General features: G+C 47.5%; 1 long non-coding RNA gene across 1 annotated transcript in view; it reads right to left on the reverse strand.

The window, feature by feature from the left end:
• Positions 1–12,194, reverse strand: part of LOC142310423 (uncharacterized) — a 27,001-nt gene continuing 14,807 nt past the window's right edge. The window contains exon 3 of the long non-coding RNA XR_012754151.1: positions 1–274. This is a non-coding gene — a long non-coding RNA (uncharacterized LOC142310423). The remainder of the gene's footprint in view (positions 275–12,194) is intronic.

The following is a 12,194-nucleotide window of genomic DNA, read 5'->3' on the forward strand; positions in this document are numbered from 1 at the left end:
TGATCTGCCTCTATTACCCCTCCCACCACTATGGCTCCTTTTAACGCTAAGCTAGAACGAGTGGCTATTTGACCATAATGATCCTTTGGTGTATGGCAACCCAATCCTGTTGAAATTGGTTTTACCTTACCTGGGGGTACCACGACAGTTTCCAATGTACTGAGATCTAAACCTGCTGAATAAGGCGTCGCTCTTTCTGGTGTGCCCAAACAGCTGTACCTTGCCTTGTCAACTGTTAGACTGACTTGTCTGATGGCTGCTGCTTTATCTGCTTCTGAATTAAACAAACGTTCAAGTGAGTTAGTAGGGACATGAGCATCGACATGAAATACAGTGGTCTTGGTAGATTGAATAATCCCTTCAATGTCTTGCCACACTTCCCTGACCATCTCAAACACATTTTGCTGTTCCTCTCCCCAGTGGAACTCATATTTTTTCCTCGTTACTTTGTACAAATGAGCCAACATTTGTCCCAAATGAGGGATATGTTGTCTCCAAAAATCAAACAATCCAATATAAGACTGAGTCTCCTGTTTGGATTTAGGGACCGGAAAATTAATAATTTTCTGTCTGGCATTGGGCAAGATCTCTCTGTGCCCCTTGTTCCACTGAATCCCTAGAAACGTTACCACCTGAGACGGTCCTTGAACCTTGGCATCACTGATTTCCCATCCTTTACTCCACATATGAGCAATTTTTACGGCAGCTTTTTCTGCCACATTCTGATAATGTTCCAATTTATCCTTCAACAGTCTGGTATTACATTCCATAACTGTTTTCAGGCCACCTAATTCTATCATCTTTTGTTCCATCTGGGAACTTTTCTTCTGCATCTTTAGATCACGCTCATGCATTACACTAAATGCACTTGCCAAAATCCAGATGTGCCGTGCTAAAGACACTACATCACCTGCTTTCACAGGGACACTACCGAATACATTCACAACATCAGTAGCTTCACTACCCTTAAGCTTATCCTGCCATCGTTTGTGCCGTGCTAAAGACACTACATCACCTGTTTTCACAGGGACACCACTGAGTACATTCACAACATCAGTAGCTTCATTACCCTTAAGCTTATCCTGCCATTGTTTGTGCCGTGCTAAAGACACTACATCACCTGTTTTCACAGGGGCACCACTGAGTACATTCACAACATCAGTAGCTTCACAACCCTTGAGCTTATTCTGCCATTGTTCTGCCAATCCACAATTGACCAATTCATGTGCTATAAGATTGTAGGGAGCCTCAATCCAGCTCGGGATCTCCACAACAACCTCCTTAACATTATCCTTACGTTTTCTTAACATTTTGACACTATGCAAAAAGATTGAAAAAATATATCTGGAAATTTGCCAAATATATGTTTTTAATTTCTAAATTACAAAAATTCGTTAATTACTTCTTATAGAAGTAATCCTGCCGACTACGCCAATTTATGTCTTGCTAAATTCTACTAAAAAGGGGGCTGAAAGCCCGTATTTACGAAGCGCTCACTGATATCCTAATCAGGCACGAATACTAATATTCTTTATAGCAAGATACTATTTATTTTAATAGCACATGAATATATATAGTCAATGGTACATAGGCATAAGAACTATAGTCATAGAAACTTATACAATAACAGAAATATGCATCAACATTACCGTTATGTTGTAGCAATCCTTTCACATCGGAGGGAACTCGAGTTAATGATAAGGAATCAACATGGCATCTTGGCATGGCATCACAGGAACAGTGCGTACGTACACTTCAATGTCCTGGAAGGTATTTCCCCTAACATTAAGCGAGCCCGGTGTATTTTTATAGGAAAACATTGTAGGTTGTGTTAAAAATGGTCACCAGCATGTGACAGCTGAGTCATGTTCATGTAACTTGACCACAAACTGCTTGCTTCCTGCACATTTCCTGCACATCCTGCCAGTTGACAACTGTCCGACCACAGTTTAACCATAGTGTTAGTGAAATATTGCAATGAGCCGTAAATTTCATATGCAAGCTTCCTTAAACCTGTCTTTAAGCTAACCACAAGTTTCCGGCAAGTGGAACTGTAAATGTTACTTCCTTTATCTTAAAACTGCTTCAAGACATGTATTCTTTGGTCATAGTGAAATTGGTTATCCAGAGAGGATCTCTTTGATACTGAATTATTGATAGGTCAAATAATATCTGGGATCACTCCTATCTTATGATTATGATTCCTATCTAATCACACATACTTCAGTCATATCACATTGGTATCACAGGGTCTCATTAATTTAGGGGTCTGGTTTGGGGTCTCATTAATATAGGAGTGATCTGGGGTCTAATTAATTTAGGGGTCTGGTCTGGGGTCTCATATTGATGTAGAGGTCTGGATTGGGGTCTTATATTAATTTAGGGGTCTGGTCTCAGGTCTCATTAATATAGGAGTCTTATCTGGGGGGGTCTCATTTATTTAGGGGTCTCATATCACTGTAGGCATCTGATCTGGGGCCTCATAATAATTTAGGGGTTTGGTTTGGGGTCTTATATTAATGTAGGGGTCTGATCTGCAGTCTCATATTAATTTAGGGGTCTGGTTTGGGGTCTCATAATTTAGGGGACTGATTTGGGGTCTCATTAATATAAAATGATCTGGAGTCTAATTAATTTAGGGGTCTGGTCTGGGGTCTCATATTGATGTAGGGGTCTGGTTTGAAGTCTTATATTAATTTAGGGGTCTGGTCTGAGGTCTCATTAATATAGGAGTCTGTTCTGGGGGGGGTCTCATTTATTTAGGAGTCTCATATCACTGTAGGTATCTAATCTGGGGCCTCAATAATTTAGGGGTCTGGTTTGGAGTCTTGCATTCATTTTGGGGTCTGATCTGCAGGCTTATATTAATGTAGGGGTCTGGTTTGGGGTCTCATATTAATATAGGGGTCTGATCTGGGGTCTCATAATAATTTAAGAGTCTCGTTTGGGGTCTTATATTAATTTAGGAGCCTGGTCTGGGGTCTCATTAATATATGAGTCTGGTCTAGAGTTTCATATTAATATAGGGGTCTGATCTGGGGTCACATATTAATTGAGGAGTCTGCCCTCGGGTGTCATAAATATAGGAGTCTGGTTTGGGGTCTCATATTAATATAGTAGATTACTCTAGGGTCTCATTAATATCGGGGTCCGGTCGCGGGACTCAATATAAGAGTCTGATTGGGGGTTTCATATTAATATAGGAGTATGATCTGGCATCTCATGTTAATTCAGGGGTTTGGTATTAATATAGGGGTCCCATCTGCAATCTTATAAATTTAGGAGTCTCGACCCTCATAAAATTTTATGAGGTTGGTCTGGGGTCTGAATGTAGAAGTGGGGTCTTGAATCTGATATTAGTATAGTTGTCTGATCAGGGATCTGAATTGTGCACTTCAGCTCCATTCTATAGGCGGTAAAGGTGTCCTGTTCTCCCGATCAGTCGGACCCCCACTGATCCATTATCACCTATTCTGCAGAAAGATGATAACTTATTTTCACCAAACAACCTGTTTAATATAGAATTCTGATCTGGGGTCTGAATTCAATTTAGGGGTCTTTCCCAGAGTCTGATATAGCAGACTAGAATATATTTAGGGCTCTGGGGTCTGAAATGTATTTTGGGGTCTAGTCTGTGGGGTCTGAAATTAATTTAGTAGTCCGGTCTGGGGTGTGACTTTGGTTGGATTTGGAGTCTGACATTAATATTGGCATTTTGTCTACATTTAGGGGTCCTGGTGTCGGGTCTGACGTTAATTTAGGGTCTGTATTAGACTCTGACATTCATTAATAGCGCTGACTATATTTTGGGTTTCTGAATTTAATTAAGGGGTCTTAAAAGAATTTGGGTCTGATAATATTATGGACTCTGATAATATTTTTAGAGGATCTGGTTCGGGTCTGAATATATTGAGGATCTGGCCTATGGTCTGCTTTTAATAATGGAGATCTAAATATGTTCAGGGGGCTGGTTTGGGGTCCAAACATATATTAAGTCTGGTTTAGTATCTGATTTTAAGAGAGGTGATCTAAATATATTCAGGGGGAGCTGAAATTGCTTTAAGGGTTTGATTTGGGATCTGAACTTATTGAGAATGCCGTTTTATATTATAACTAACTGTAGTACCCGGCGTTGACCGGGACAAGTAACTAAGTCTCTCTCTCCTACTCTCACTCTCTCCCACTCTCTCTCTCTCTCACTCTCCCTCTCTCCCCCTTTCCCTTTCTCCCACTCTCCCTCTCTCCCACTCTCCCTCTCTCCCACTCTCACTCTCCCTCTCTCTCACTCCCCCTCTCTCTCTTACTCTCTCTCTCTCACTCTCCCTCTCTCCCACTTTCCCTCTCTCCCACTCTCCCTCTCTCCCACCCCCCCCTCTCTCTCACTCTCCCTCTCTCCCACTCTCCCTCTCTCCTATTCTCCCTCTCTCCTACTCTCCCTCTCTCTCACTCTCCCTCTCTCTCCTACTCTCTCTCTCTCTCTCTCTGTCACTCTCCCTCTCTCCCACTCTCCCTCTCTCCCACTTTCCCTTTCTCCCACTCTCCCTCTCTCCCACTCTCTCCCTCTCTCCCACTCTCCCACTTTCCCTCTCTCTCACTCACCCTCTCATCCACTCTCCCTCTCTCCCACTCTCACTCTCCCTCTCTATCACTCCCCCTCTCTCTCCTACTCTCTCACTCTCCCTCTCTCCCACTTTCCCTCTCTCCCACTCTCCCTCTCTCCCACTCTCCCTCTCTCTCACTCCCCCTCTCTCTCACTCTCCCTCTCTCCCACTCTCCCTCTCTCCTACTCTCCCTCTCTCTCACTCACCCTCTCTCTCACTCTCCCTCTCTCTCCTACTCTCTCTCTCTCTCTGTCACTCTCCCTCTCTCCCACTCTCCCTCTCTCCCACTCTCCCTCTCTCCCACTTTCCCTTTCTCCCACTCTCCCTCTCTCCTACTCTCCCTCTCTCCCACTCTCCCTCTCTCTCCCTCTCTCCCACTCTCCCTCTCTCCCACTTTCCCTCTCCCTCACTCACCCTCTCTCCCACTCTCCCTCTCTCCACTCTCCCTCTCTCTCACTCTCCTACTCTCTCTCTGTCACACTCCCTCTCTCCCACTCCCTCTCTCCCACTCTCCCTCTGTCTCACTCTCCCTCTCTCACTCTCCCTCTCTCCCACTCCCCCTGTCTCCTACTCTCCCTCTCTCATTCACCCTCTCTCTCACTCTCCCTCTCTCTCCTACTCTCTCTCTCTCTGTCACTCTCCCTCTCTCCCACTTTCCCTCACTCCCACTCTCCCTCTCTCCCACTTTCACTTTCTCCCACTCTCCCTCTCTCCCACTTTCCCTTTCTCCTACTCTCCCTCTCTCCCACTCTCCCACTCCCCCTCTCTCTCACTCTTCCTCTCTCTCACTCTCCCTCTCTCTCACTCTCCCTCTCTCTCACTCTCTCTCACTCTCCCTCTCTCCCACTCTCCCACTTTCCCTCTCTCTCACTCACCCTCTCTCCCACTCTCTCCCTCTCCCTCTCTCTCACTCTCACTCTCTCTCCTACTCTCTCTCCTCCCACTCTCTATTTGCCTATGATTAAGGAGTTTTTTCTCTGAAACGCGTAAGGCATGGAAAGGCATATGGAGAAATTTTGTTGATCCATTAACATTTTTTTAATGTGACCCAATAAACTTCAAGACTTTTAAAGGGAACCTGTCATCAGAAATTTAGCTTGAAACCTAAAAGTTTCCCCCTCTGCAGCTCGTGGGCTGCATTCTAGCAAGGTTCCTGTACTTTTTGTGGCCCCTTTTAAACCAAATTAAATACTTTATAAACTTGTACCTTTTGCTATGTAAATTTTGTAAATCGTCCATGGGGGCGGGCTCTCTGCTGACCGTTGCTGTTCCTCCAGCACATTGACACCGTCCCCCCACGCTCCATTTCATCCATCAGGACGTCGCCCACTACGCCCAAGGTGCCGCCCACGCCAGGATCGCTGGTGACGTGTGTCACAAGCACGAGATTATGGGCGGCGCTGTGATTGCATCGCAAGTGCCCACCCATAATCTCTTGGACGCGCTTTCCCCCACTGCCTCCAGCGTTCTGCGCAAGCTCTCGTCGGCCAAATGACCCGACGTCACCTCCTTCCCATCTTACCCTGCAGCAGGGCAAGATGGGAAAGAGGTGACGTCGGGTCATCTGGCCAGCAAGCGCTTGCGCAGAACGCTGGAGGAAGAGGGGAAAGTGCGGTCACGAGGTTATGGGCGGCACTTGCTGATGACACACACAGCGCCGCCCATAACCTCGTGCCTGCGCAAAACGTCACCAGCGGTCACACGTGCACACAGTGCACAGTCCCGCTACAGTCGCACAGCGCATGCGCGGGACCACGGGCGCCCAGGGGCAGCGTCCTGAGATATGAAATTCAGCGTTGGGAGGCGGCGTAAATCTGCTGGAGGAACAGCAACGGTCAGCAGAGAACCCGCCCCCATGGACGATTTACAAAATGTACATAGCAAAAGGTACAAGTTTAAAAAGTATTTAATTTGGTTTAAAAGGGGCCACAAAAAGAACAGGAACCTTGCTAGAATGCACCCCAGGAGCTGGAGAGGGGGGAAACTTTTAGGTTTAAAGCAAAATTTCTGATGACAGGTTCCCTTTAAAGACAACGGTGCTGGATTTGTTTCCATCCCTGTTTTTCCTTCTAATGATTCTCTCTCTCACCACCTGAATCATATTTGTCACATAAGCTGTCTTATACTAAGAATGTCCTTTGTTGCCTATAGCGACCAATCAGAGTTCCTATTAACTACCTGTAGCAAAATAGAAGCAGAGCTGTGATTGGTTGCTATAGGCCTCCTGATAGGTATCTAGGCTAACTGTCAAAACAGACAATATATTACCCCACAAATCCAAACAGTAAGTAAGCGATTTTTGGGTTTTTTTTTCGAATAATTGTAAAGCGTGGGGTTAAAACTTCCTGTCAAAACATAGCGTATGATGTTGCCTGAGTCAAATGAAGCGGCTGTGAATGTTAATGCGACGGGGCAGATTCCTTTAGTGGATATACACACACATATACTCACATACATACACACATAAATACTCTCAACTTTATATATTAGATTATTCCTTGAAAAGAGCATGTCTAAGTTTTACAGCAACCCACTGTCACGCCAGGAGTGAGAGGACTCGTGGCGAGCGACACAACACAAAAGGGAAAACCTGGGAAGCAATACAATGGAAGTCCCTGGCACTAGGAAGAGAGGAGCGGGGATCCCTGCACTCCCTAATGTGACTAAACGGGTCCTTCCCCCCCGAGCGCCGTCATGTGCCTAGGTCCTCGCTGGCCCTGATGTCAACCTGGCTAGTGAAGGTCATCGAGATGCTAGTCTCACAACTGCAATAAGACAACACGAGGAATGAAAGACAAACAGGTGGTGAAAGACACAACAAATAACACTCCACAGCTTCTCCAGAAGGAAACTTCTCAGCAGCAACAGAAGTAAACACCTAAGCTTCTCCAGAGACAGGCTCCTTCAAAGTGGTCAGTATAGAATGAACTATAGCTGGCACAGAGAGGTGAAAGGAGTGGATATTTATAGCAGAAGGGAGTGGCTGCAGATGAGGTTATAATTACCTGTTAGATCACAGCAGCGGATGGAATAAAACAAGCTCTATACAATAAGCGGGCGCTAAAAGTATCTGCAATCAACTACATGATGTGATATTCTGATCCCAGATCCCCCGAGATCACATCAGGTCGTGCCACACTCATGACACTCACTATTTGAGGGTCTGTCCCAGGGTGACATCTGCAGATATGGTGATCCTGAGCTTTACAGGGTAATTAAACAGCCAAATAAATGCACTGTCTGGGTCCTAGTGTCAATAACATAATGCTTCATGACTCTGCTGCTGAGAGTTGTAGTTCTACAATAGCTAAGAGGCTGCAGCACGGTCAAGAGTACATCACGCCCATGTTTCCTAGTAACTGGCTTTCGTTTTATTACATTTACCCCTGATCAGTCATATGATGCCCTGATAGAGGACACATGGAGCGGAGGATGGCTCCATCATGTGCCGCCCCCGGGGGAATTTACACAACAAACATGGCAGACACGTGGAAACTGCTGTTATTATTAGAGGACATTGCTGATCTGTGATAATAAGATTAACCCCTGCCTGACATCACCAGAAAATGAGCAAATTAATGGCTACTAGATTCTCTATATGTGAAGGGGATGTATGTACTGTACTAGTAGGCCCCAAAATTTCTGATAATAAGAGCAGAGTGTTCAGCAAATACCAACAGATCCTGCGCCTGTGTATCTAAGCCTGTCATGTGTGATACTGTCTGCCACTGATCAGCCATAACATTAATACCTCTGATAGGTGAAGTGAATGGAATTGATCATCTGGTGACACTTGTGCCTGTCATCCTGTCATGGGTGGGATATACAGTATTAGGGCCAAGTGAGCAGTCATTTTGTGAAGCTCATGTGTTGGAAGCGTGAAAAATGGGCAAATGTAAGGATCAGGGACACTACAAAGGCCAAATTGTGATGTCTAGATGACAGCGTCTGGTTAGACAACATTTGGGATTGCTCCTGTTTATGGCTGGTGTTGTGGGGTGTTCCCGGTATATGGCAGGTCTAGTGGGGGTGTTCCTGGTATACGGCAGGTGTTGTGGGGTGTTCCTGGTATACGGCAGGTCTTGTGGGGTGTTCCCGGTATACGGCAGGTCTTGTGGGGTATTTCCGGTATACGGCAGGTCTAGTGGGGTGTTCCTGGTATACGGCAGATGTTGTGGGGTATTCCCTGTATACGGCAGATCTTGTGGTGTGTTCCCGGTATCTGGCGTGTCTTGTGGGGTGTTCCCGGCATACGGCAGGTCTTGTGGGGTGTTCCCGGCATACGGTAGATCTTTTGGGGTGTTCCCAGGATACAGCAGATCTTGTGGTGTGTTCCCGGTATATTGCGGGTTTTGTGGAGTGTTTCGGGTATATGGCAGGTCTTGTGGGGTGTTCTTGGTATACGGCAGATCTTGTAGGGTGTTCCCGGTATACAGCAGGTCTTGTGGGGTGTTCCAGGTATATGGCAGGTGTTGTGTGTTCCTGGTTTTCGGATGATCTTGTGGGGTGTTCCCAGTATACGGCAGGTCTTGTGGGGTGTTCCCGGTATATAGCAGGTCTTGTGGGATGTTCCTGGTATATGACAGGTCTTGTGGGGTGTTCCCGGTATATGGCAGGTCTTGTGGGATGTTCCCGGTATATGGCAGGTCTTGTGGGATATTCCCGGTATACTGCAAGTCTTGTGGGGGTGTTTCCAATATATGGCAGGTCTTGTGGGGTGTTCCCGATATACGGCAGCTCTTGTGGGGTGTTTCTGGTATACGGCAGGTCTTGTGGGGTGTTCCCGGTATAGAGCAGGTCTAGTGGGGTGGTCCTGGTATACGGCAGGTCTTGCTGGGTGTTCCCAGTATACGGCAGGTCTAGTGGGGTGTTCCTGGTATACGGCAGATTTTGTGGGGTATTCCCTGTATACGGCAGATCTTGTGGTGTGTTCCCGGTATCCGGCGTGTCTTGTGGGGTGTTCCCGGCATACGGCAGGTCTTGTGGGGTGTTCCCGGCATACGGTAGATCTTTTGGGGTGTTCCCGGGATACAGCAGATCTTGTGGTGTGTTCCCGGTATATGGCGGGTCTTGTGGAGTGTTCCGGGTATATGGCAGGTCTTGTGGGGTGTTCCTGGTATATGGCAGATCTTGTGGGGTGTTCCCGGTATACAGCAGGTCTTGTGGGGTGTTCCGGGTATATGGCAGGTGTTGTGTGTTCCTGGTTTTCGGATGATCTTGTGGGCTGTTCCCAGTATACTGCAGGTCTTGTGGGGTGTTCCCGGTATATAGCAGGTCTTGTGGGATGTTCATGGTATATGACAGATCTTGTGGGGTGTTCCCGGTATATGGCAGGTCTTGTGGGATGTTCCCTGTATATGTCAGGTCTTGTGGGATGTTCCCGGCATACTGCAAGTCTTGTGGGGGTGTTTCCACTATACGGCAGGTCTTGTGGGTGTTCCCGGTATACGGCAGCTCTTGTGGTGTTTTCCTGGTTTTCAGATGATCTTGTGGGGTGTTCCCGCCATACAGCAGGTCTTGTGGAGTGTTTCCGGTATACGGTAGATTCTGTGGGGTGTTCCCATTATACGACAGTTCTTTTGTGATGTTCTCGGTATGCGGAAGATTTTGATGGGTGTTCCCAGTATACGGATGGTCTTGTTGGGTGTTCCCGGTATACAGCAGGTCTTATGGAGTGTTCCTGGTTTTTGGATGATCTTGTGGAGTGTTACCGGTATACAGCAGGTCTTGTGGAGTGTGCCTGGTATACGGCAGGTCTTGTAGGGTGTTCCCAGTATACTGCGGGTGTTGTGTGGTATTTGCAGATACAGCAGGTCTTGTGGTGTGTTTCCCAGTACTCAGAGGTCTTGTGCAGTGTTCCAGGTATACTGTGAGTCTTGTGGTGTGTTCTCAGTATGTGGAAGTGTGAAGCCCCGCAGGTGTTGTGTCGGTGCATTACCTTCAGGGACTCCACGTGGAGGAACAGTCTGGTCACAGGTAGGGAACCTTGGACTATAGTTATAGGAGAGCACCATAGTTATAAAGTAAATAGGATACAAAGTGGGGGAGGTGCTATCTGGTGCAGTATAGATAAATTGAAATCTAGGAGAAAAAGACTACTGCACATGAATCAGATGCATACCAGTCATGTAGAGTAAAAAAATCGCTTTCTCCTTCTTCTTCCACCAGCCTTGTACTTCGCCTTTGGGTAAGGTCAGAGCTCTTTCCATCACACCCGAGGTTAGTACACTGCAGGGAATCTCTCTCTGTAACTAGCCACACCTCTTCATGGGCGGTAACTTCTTCTAGCGCGGGCTCCTGTTGTTCTTTGTTGCGCTTTTCATGGTGGCAATATGGCGGCGCTTCAAACTTTTTAAGTGGACCGCCAAGGCACATGGTCACCTGTCTGTACAGGTCTAGTCCTTATCCTGTTCGTGAAGCCCCGCAGGTGTTGTGTCGGTGCATTACCTTCAGGGACTCCACATGGAAGAACAGTCTGGTCACAGGTAGGGAACCTTCTCTTTAGGATTTTCGTGACGCCACTCTCGGTATTGCGGTCAGGGTGACCGCCACTGCAGAATAAGGGGTGCCTGGGGCTGATGGTGGGTGCAGTCAGTTGTAGTGGCCTTCCGAGAGTGAGGCAAGCCCCAGGGCCCTGTGTAAGTGTGTGGAACCACAAGGCGCAGAATGACTCAAACACAGTCCAGACAGTCTTTCAGGGTTTTTACTCACAGTAGATGTCAGGGTGAGTAACCCGGGCGTAGCTGGGATGAACCAGGCTGGAGCCAGGTGTCCTTCCGGCTGATGAGGGTGACTACCAACTCGCCTTCTTTAGCCCTGTGTGATTTTGTGGTGATCCCGACTTGAAGTCCCTACGGGGGTCACCCAGGGAAGTTGCTGCTGCCTGTTCTCCCCTCGTTTCAGCCCGTTTGCTTGTAGCCTGGACCAGGTCACTCCGGCTGCTTGCCTCCTGTGAACTATGGGCCCTCTCTTTGCTACGTGGCTGCGGACTCTGTGGTGGTATGGTGTGGGTCTGAAGTGCCCCCACCGGCAGGTTTGGCAGAAGAAAGGTGAATCTATCTCTGCACTGGGACCTGTTACCCTTGCGGGCCTGGTATCTCCCTGGCAGTCCCCTTACTCTGCCACCCCTTTGCTCTCTCTAGCCTTGGGTGGGTTTCGGGTGGCACTACCAGGTGAACGATCTCCCCCGTCGGTAGTCACTGCGCGTACGCTGTCAGCTTGTAACAGCCTGCAGGGTCTGCTCCTCACGTCTGCTCTCCCTGAGCTGCACTTACTAACTGGCTCACTACTTCCTCCTCTCCTGTTCTTGCCTACGCAACCTAGCAACCAGGCTCTCTACCACACCCCTTGAGTGGACATGGAGGCTACGCCCCCTCCTGGATTCCCCAGGGGTCCTCCCAAAGGTAGATGTGGGAGACCTGATTACTATGCACCTGTGTAGTCACACCTCGGTCAGCCTTCTGGATTACCTGGATTGTACTGCTCCCAACATGGGTGCAGTACTCAGTGGTGCTTGACCAGGTCAGGGGCGCCACAGAAGGTTTTGTGGGGTGTTCCTGGTTTTCGGACGATCTTGTGGGGTGTTTCTGGTAT

The sequence above is a fragment of the Anomaloglossus baeobatrachus genome, chromosome 5 (assembly GCF_048569485.1).
Source record: "Anomaloglossus baeobatrachus isolate aAnoBae1 chromosome 5, aAnoBae1.hap1, whole genome shotgun sequence".
Taxonomy (NCBI): Eukaryota; Metazoa; Chordata; class Amphibia; order Anura; family Aromobatidae; genus Anomaloglossus; species Anomaloglossus baeobatrachus.